Source organism: Nymphaea colorata, chromosome 9 (assembly GCF_008831285.2).
Source record: "Nymphaea colorata isolate Beijing-Zhang1983 chromosome 9, ASM883128v2, whole genome shotgun sequence".
NCBI classification, from domain to species: Eukaryota; Viridiplantae; Streptophyta; class Magnoliopsida; order Nymphaeales; family Nymphaeaceae; genus Nymphaea; species Nymphaea colorata.
This window is the reverse complement of record NC_045146.1, coordinates 17,401,957-17,410,689: the sequence shown is the minus strand read 5'-3', so window position 1 is coordinate 17,410,689 and position 8,733 is coordinate 17,401,957. Positions and strand designations below refer to the sequence as shown.

The 8,733-nt window shown below is 36.1% G+C and overlaps 1 protein-coding gene across 2 annotated transcripts in view; it reads right to left on the bottom strand.

Moving 5' to 3' along the window:
* Window positions 1–8,733, bottom strand: part of LOC116260303 (5'-3' exoribonuclease 3) — a 29,516-nt gene that overhangs the window by 1,467 nt on the left and 19,316 nt on the right. The gene's annotated exons all lie outside the window — the stretch shown is intronic.

The following is an 8,733-nucleotide window of genomic DNA, read 5'->3' as shown; positions in this document are numbered from 1 at the left end:
TTTTGGATAAATACTTGTACGCAAATTTAAATAATTTTTTCTGCTTGCACATTAGAATTACAACTCCCGTCTAAATTCACTTTAACTAAGGGACGTGTTTTTTCTCCTCTTTTTGCAAATTAAAAATCCAATTTCTAATACGATATCTTAAGTTATCTTCCAAATATAAATTCACCATTATATGTGTTATAATAATATGATAAACCAATGATTAGGTAAGATATAGTAAACAAAGGGGGAAAACCGAACATTGCCTATATTTTATTTTCTGTAAGTTTATTGGCATTATTTTTTTCTCTTTTCTACATGTGGTTCGCTCATTGTTGCTTCTTTTCATATTCACGCCTTGATCGTGACATTGTTTTTCACGCGATGTTAATCACTCAAGAGACTCTCACCGTCCCTTTTTTAGTACACAATTTAGCCTTAGTTTTAGACCGTCACGCTAACTGGGAACAGCAGTAAATTTCTGAAGGAGCATTGAGTGCTTCATGCTTTAATTGAAAAGCCACCAAATTTAAAATCTTAAATCCTAAAATCCCAGAGCTTTGAGTATTTCTAAGAAAAATATAAAATCGTTTGTTTGAAAGATGCATGAATCACATTATAAATTGATCATCTTGCATGCTAATTAAAAATCTAATACAGACTTGACGTTAGGACCCTTCTCTCTCTTCTCTCTCTCCTCTCTCTCTTTTTGAAGTTATTGGCAAAGGTTATTTGGTAATAGGATCAATATGTAAGTGATCAAATTCATGGAATATTAGTTCGGATATTTCTGAATCTAAAATTGAAGCAATTCATAGAACATTAGTTCGACTATTTTTTCAAAGTTGGATTTAAATTAAAGTAAATTCATTAAACACTTGCAAGAAGCTCTACTAACAAGAACTCCATGAGATCCTAAACGTACTTTTTTAAATTCATAAAAAAAAATCGTGGATTAAAGTAGAGGTAGTCCACATAAAATCAACTCAGTGTTTAAAATCCAAAGTAATTAAATGTGAAAAAGAGGCCATTTGGCACAATATATAGCTTTTTATTTTACATATAAATCAGGAAACAATTTTTTTTAAAAAAAAAACTAAACTTGGGTTTTTTTCTAGTCAAACAACACGTGGTTTGCTTTAATGATATTTTTCACCGTACTTTTTTTTCGGAGAACTGATGGGGTTTGCCCCGGAGTTTATTAACAAAAATGAGGAGAGTATTTACAACAAAAATGGGATTGGGAGCGATCCGACACTTTATAAAATGTCCTTATACGGCATCCAGTTTGGAGGAGGCCGATGCCAAACTTGCCTGGTAATGGTCCTGTCCACCCTTTTAAGCAAATGAAACACCTCAAGTGTTGGGTCATCTTTAATAAAAACCAGCTTGTTTTGCACTCGACTAAGGGGTCACCCAAAACCTACTGAACAGAATTGTCTCTCAAGTACTGCAGCAGCGGCTAATGAAACTTTCCATTGTTACAATTACCTTAATGATGCCATCAAGCCTATCGATTTCTTGAACTGCTAGTAGGCAGTGCATGAGGAGGCTTCCTTCATCAGTAGTTGTACTTCCATCACTCCAAGCAAGCGATGCCAAATATAAACACCCACTACTCTCTCTCACTAAAGCAGACACATCCTTGTTGTCCATGTTAAGATGGACTGTAATGTGGATATTGTAGACAGTTCCATCTCTCCACCTCCAGCAACCACAAGGTAACCCTACCTCTAACCATGTTTGGATAGCTTGCCTATCACTATGCTTTCAGTCTCTAGAGATGATAAAATCAATGCAATAACTCCACAACAGAAAATGACTCGCAAACACGTCGCCATGTTTCTATTGCTTGCACACAAAGACAAGCACAACGTTTACGTACAATTATATGTGATGTTACATATATGCAAGCGCTCGTGTCCACACAATTGGCACAAAGATATATATGTACAAGGAAAATCAACTCTTATATACGTTTCCTTTAATATGTTTGCTAACCAATGCATACCCTTCATTGTCATTGAAAATAGCTAAACTTAATAAATTCTTAATTAACTTCATGATAATGTTGTGCATTAATAAGCATAGCCATTCAAGCACATGGCACGTGTTAGTTGCATCAGCGTAATGCAGAATACGTCTAATATCTTAATGCACGTTTGCTATCAGAAGTACTTAATTGGCATACCTAATGATGACAGTTGAATCATCAAACCACTTTCCCATTAATTTAAACAAGCTTAGCAATTAAATATCTCCAAAATATATAATCAATGTCCATAATTGTCCAAGGTTGGTGTTGGCAAAGTGGAATTTGATTTCTTTGAACAGTAGTTCTCAGTTGGCTCCGTCCATCTTTACATGAAGAGCTGTACAAGTATAAGTATTAATGAATACATATATATATATATATATATATATATGATCTGGGAATTGCGTGAGCTGCTCCTGCACTTCTTCCTGGGAAGAGATTGCAATAAGCAACGGAGTCTAATGAATGAAATGTCACCTCTTTAGTTGGATTGTTATTTTTTTTATTTTGTGTTGCTGAAAAAACTTTGCAAAAAATACATTTACAATGACCAGTTACTTGTTCATGGATTTAAGCGATGAAATGCACCTTCTCCAATGGTTTTTAGCGACACAAAATAAATAAATAACTATCCAACTAGAAATACAGATTTTCAATATATATATATATATATATATATATATTGAATAGTGAATCTAATTTTCTAGAGTTATTCGGTCATCTAATTTATGATAGACAATTAAGAGTGACTCTAACTGCAATTCACACATTTTTTTTTCTTTATTTGGTATAGAAAGATGGTTGGATGACTATATATATATATATATATATATAATATATATATATATAAAAAGATGGTTTTCTTGACGTGGGAGTTGCTCCTTTTTCAAGATAGTGGACATGAACCCCTTCCTATGGAAAAAGAATGCTTATCTATCGTGTTTGAAGGCCTACCTGCCACGTTATCGTTGGCAAAAGATGGGTTGAGATGTTGTGAGACTTTTTCACTTTGTTTTCTTTGTCTTCTAAACGTTGCTTTTATGCCTTTCACATGGTTGGCCCTTTTTCTTTTCCTTGATTCCACGTGTTGTTTCTTGCATCAACCTTTTCTTTTCTCACTTTATTGAAATTGACATGGCTTCAGGTGAGTGCGAGGAACATCCTACTTTCCGGTTTAGAGCTGCGATTAGTACTTAGAATCCGGACAGTGTAGCTTTGTTTTTTGTATCATGGCCACCTTATTGACTATGGAGTGTAAAATCCATGGGAATTAAACCGATCACTAGACTTTCACTGGCTTGTTTGTTAGTCTGACCCCTTATACTATATTCTTGGAGTTACAGAAATGGATTTAAGAGCCCAACAACGAAGAAAGTAATAACCAATTTCTCTCTCTAGATGTCTCTTAGGAAAAGAGAGAAGTAAGTGAATATATATATATATATATATAACAAGGAGAGAGAGAGAGAGTTGATAGAATATGCGGATTGAGTAAAAATTAGCAGTAGGTAACCAACTGTCAAAACGTACTTCCTTGGAAAAGTAACTGGAAATTTGTACTTACAATTGGAAAACAATTTTATACCTTCGCAAATCAGTCTACATAACGTAAATTTACTAAATTTACATTTCAAAGTATGTATTTGTTCTAGTGTCGATTAAGTTATCTTTTGTATGACGCACGTCAAGGATTAGCTTTAGGTATGCAAACTGTTCATACGAGAGTTAAACGTATGTGCTTTAACGGCGTTTGGCAACAGTAACAACTTCTTCATGTTCTACAAATCAACTCAGTTTTTTAAGCAAATATATTGAATAAAAATATTATCATACAATGTTCCCATAAATATGCCTTAATTTAGATACCAAATTCATGGAATAGTAATAAACCGTTGTCCTTACCAAACGGGTAGAATGGTTGCATGTTGTTCCATTAGCTGAACCATCGTTCCTTAGAGTCTATTCTATTTAGTAAAGAATTTACGTGCATACCGAATCATCTACTATTTTGTTTCTAATAGAAACATATGGATCAACCGAATCCAAATTTGATATTCACTTGCCTCTTAGGATGTGATAAAGTCATTTCGAGTGACCAGGGTTTAACCCACTGCTCGAAGAAGGTTGAAGCCCTCATCCAACCTCTCATTTTTATTCCCTAAGGTAGTCATTAATGAATTGAAAGAAGATAAGCGAAAACTTTCTTGGTTATGGATCTGTTAAAGAAGCTGAAAGTACGTATTTGTACATCGGTCAAAAGGCCCGCATGTTATCCGATTACTAACTCGTATATGGATACGTTTGGCCCGATCCGAGGGGGTGAACAAAAGATGGAATTGATCTAAGTAGCATTCAAAGTTGGGTTCAGTGCATAAATTTTGTGACTGAATCCAAATCCAAACCCAGGGTTGGACAAGGATCACACCTCACTACACTAAGTGTCGGATCCAATCAAAGGACAGATTTGGTTAAAGAGGGCTCAACTACCCTTCACCTAAAAAGGCAAAGGAATATTCAAACTGGTCGGAACTATTTTCTTTCTTAACTTGGGTGAGTGAGAGGGTAATCCCACTCCCTTAATGAACCTCAAAGCATCCTGCTTTCCTTTCATTCTTCCAAGATTCAGAGCTGCTTTCGATGTTTTAGGGTGACACATTGTACTTCAACTTGCATATCAGTGCTCTTTTTTTTGTAGCGCAGAAAATTCATGCCACAAGATTTCAAATAGAGATTGAATGTCTACCTGTCTCTGCTCCGTCCCATATGCCAACTCCCGTGAAGACTAATTGTAACCTACCAGTGGCGGAGCCAGCGTGGGGCAGGTGTGGACGCCTGCTCATGCCAGCCCAAGATAGCCCACGTGCATACCACCATAACTCTGGCTTTTTACATGATTGCAAGGGAGAAATTATCCATGATAAGTTTAACGGAGTGGTGGTACACGAAAAACATTTGTTTCGTAATCATGAGTTTAAATTAAAAAAGAAAAAGGTGAGAGAAGAAGGCCACATTCGGAGACGGCTAAGAATTTTCTTAAATATTGTAAAATTTTTAAAATGGTCTCGTACATCTTCACCCTTTGGCCTATTAGAAATATGCATGTCGTCTATAATTTATTTGTCATAACCACATGGGAAAATTATCAAGAATTATCTTGAATATTTTAAATTTTTAATTGTCTCGCACATCTTTACCATGTGGCCTACTTAGAAAAAATAAATGACATATTTGTCTTACCCACATTGGAAAATTATCTTTTCATGTACGAAATTTTTGTGAGATTCGGATTCCCTGTCGTAGATGATGTCTTACACTCTATCAGGGCTGGTACCAAACCAGTCTCCGGACTTTGCTTGTTCTGGCTAGGCTTGCATAAGTGAGCCACGAGACCTACAGGAGATTATTCGTAAAACATTTAACACCGATTTTCTAAATTTGCATTTCAATTATTAAAATCACTTTTTTAATATTCAATAGTATTAATATGAAAATAAATTTGTAAATCAGGTTATACAAGTCAAATAAAAGGCCAACACTTCCTGGTCATGCTTAGCGTTTTAGGTGTTCAATTTAAGCTTTTAGGCCCTGTCCGGACCATGCCATTTTTTATTTTTTTTCTTCCTCCCGATAAGATATTTTAAATTAGAAGATGTGTCAGTCTCTTAAAAATTCTTTATTTTTAAGTAAGAATATTAAATATTTATCCTTATATATAATATATATATATATATAAGTCCCCCACTAGTTTTGAGTATTTTAAATAAGTGCCCCGCCAGCTAATTTTTCTGGCTCCGCCACTGTAACCTACCCCATGCATGTGGCTCGTTCATTAAACTTTATCAACATGCCATTTCAGATCCTGTATAGCCAGTTATGCTGCTTCTTTCTAATTTCCATCTCCCTATTTGTCCCTTGTAGACCCTCAGGCACAGGGTAAGGGGGCAGTTTCGGCCTCTTATCAAATCGACATTTGTCCCTCTAAAAGCATACTTTATAAAGATATATATGCAAACTGTGTTAGCCTTTGAATAATTTCATGTTGGCATTAATTGGTTTGACGTAATAGTTGGTTGGGCTGGCGCTTGGTTAATGGCCAACTGTTTGTTCGAGTTCTATGGGTGTTAACTCTTGCATAAGCCAAAGTAAGCATAAGCGTAAGCTCTAGAGACAATGGAACTAATTTCTAACCAGCAATAAAGTCTCTCGGCTTGGGTATGGTTTTCTGAATTGAGTCCAAATATAAAGAGAAGGCTAAATGATCATCATTCTAGAGCTTGAAAAAGTTGCTTGGAGTCAGAACTTGGCTTGTCATCTAAGGATCCATCTGAACTGGTCCAATTACCACCACAACGGGGAGGAGGAAGGCCAACTCATACTTGAAGAACTAACGTTATGATAGCTAAGCTAGCATTCAATGACAAGATCCTCCGACGCGAATATAGAAGTTATCTAGGTCGATCATGAACTATTCAATTCATTTTACTGATATTTCATATAAAGTGCTAAGCATACAATTACTTCTGAAAAAGTATAAACCGTAAACCATACTTTAATTTTGTTAAAAAAAAAGTTCAAATGTGACAGGACATTATTTTTATTCAAATTGATGGGGAGGGCGAGCTGATAATCAGTTCAGTACTCTTCATAGTTACTCAATGTACAGAGTCTGTGAACTCCATTATCTGTATATGTACACATAACAGTTGACAAATTAAGAAGCCAAAAAAATTTAAGATATTTATATAAAAATTAAGTGGAAAAGGTCTTATAACCAGGCAGCCCTCAAAAAACTAGAAGCTAGCAAGAGTTTGAAACTTGTGACCTGAATTCAGTTGTACCTCTTCCTTCATGCCATATCCGTCAACCTTTTACTCTTACTGCGCTGCGCCGGGTATCAGTCCACCAGCCCCGCTCTCTCTCTAAGTTGGACATTCCGTTCCTAACACGGCAGTGTCTTTATCAAAAGCAGCTGGCTGCCTCGTCTCACGCAACCTGCTAGCTAGCTTTACATAACTGGGAGCCACAAGCGTTGCTTTAAGTTCTGCAACACGTGGTCGATGCATGGACTCTACCTTTCATTGGACCCATAACATTTACCACCCTCTATTTTCAAAAGTGCGTATGTGTTCCAAACTTTTGAAGATATATATATATATAAAATTTTCATTTAACATGTCGCCAAACTATTCAATTAGAGGTCGTTGGATAGATAAAATACTATGTGATATGAATCTATCTTACATATTCATAAAATACTAGAATTAAATGTTCATAAATTCTTTTTAATCTTTAAAATAATAGATTCATGAAATACGTTGCTAAACAAAGACAACACGTACTTGTTGGTGAAAAGAAGGTGGCCCCCATTTCTTGTATACATTGGCAATGCCCACCGCATGGCCTCAAAACCACCACAAGAATTTTCCCCCTTCCATGACCGATGTGACCCAAAAAACATGAAGTAACACATGAAATACACACTCACGGAAATGTCAATCCAAACATGTGTTTTTTACTAATCTAAAGATAGAGCTGTGGCCCTCGAGTTTAAATTAATCAAATTTGTAGAAAGAAATGTTCAACCATTTGTTCTAAAGTGGTCTGCAGAATATGGTGTGAAAGAACAAGGGCTGTGGCATTCGGGCTTGGATTAGTGGTTGGTAGGCAGCTGGTCACTGAATCAAATGACATGCTAAAGGAAATGATATAAGCGGGATTAAATCCTGGATACCTGCGCAAAAGGAGGAAGAAGCTTTAGCTCTCACTTGAATGGTGGGATTTTCGTTCACTTGTCCCTAAAAAACCAGTGGATTAACCTAATCGGTATAACCTACCTCGGCCAATGATTCAACCTACTTGCACGTCAAAAAGCAGGAGATAATGTAGTCTATCTGTAAGTGACTAACGTAGAGGATTCATGTGAGGGATGAAAGAGATGGGAGGGAAAAGGAAGGGTTGGTAAAGGGAGGGCCCGTCGTCACTGTCGGCGACAAATTGTCCAAGTCTTGACCCCGTGATTCCGGGTCCAAGATTGCAGCAAAGGGATAATTTTACCTTTTTTTTAACAAATTAATAACTGTTATAAGATGTGGATGGCTGAAGCCCACTTGCTTAAAGCAACATGTTATCACTTTCATGAACATTATTTTTCAAATTAACATTGCACTTTCTAATTCCCCCACCTTTTTTTTTTTTTTCTCTTCCAATCTTTATTTTTATTTTATGAAGCTCCCCCTTGATGGAAGGGAAGCTTATAGTCAATAATGTCTTTTGTCTCCTTCATTTCCAACAAATTGGCCGATGACTGAAGGGCATCTGCGGTTCGGCTCTCCAGGCTTTCCCAAAGTTTCTTCCTTTTGTGTTTAAGATATTACAAGTAATTATTGTTTTCTATAATGTCGAGAACTTGCTTTACTGGTTTTGATATATGATCTCTCGTTTAAAGGGGAAGCGCTAGTGTTGCCACATGTTGATCATTGACATTAAAATAATTGCTTCGACTTCGCCGTTGTCCTTTTACAACTGCCCTCGTGAATATCGTATTCAATCCAAACTTCAACTTGGGATTTTTTATTGCAAATTAACTGTTCTTATATGCCTGCTAATGCCCTTGAGAATTTGTCATGATCTGTCCATTATATCTTTTAATTCGTCACAAAGATGAAGTGGGTAGTTGCACCAGTAGCAAATTGTTACTGTCTAATGAAACG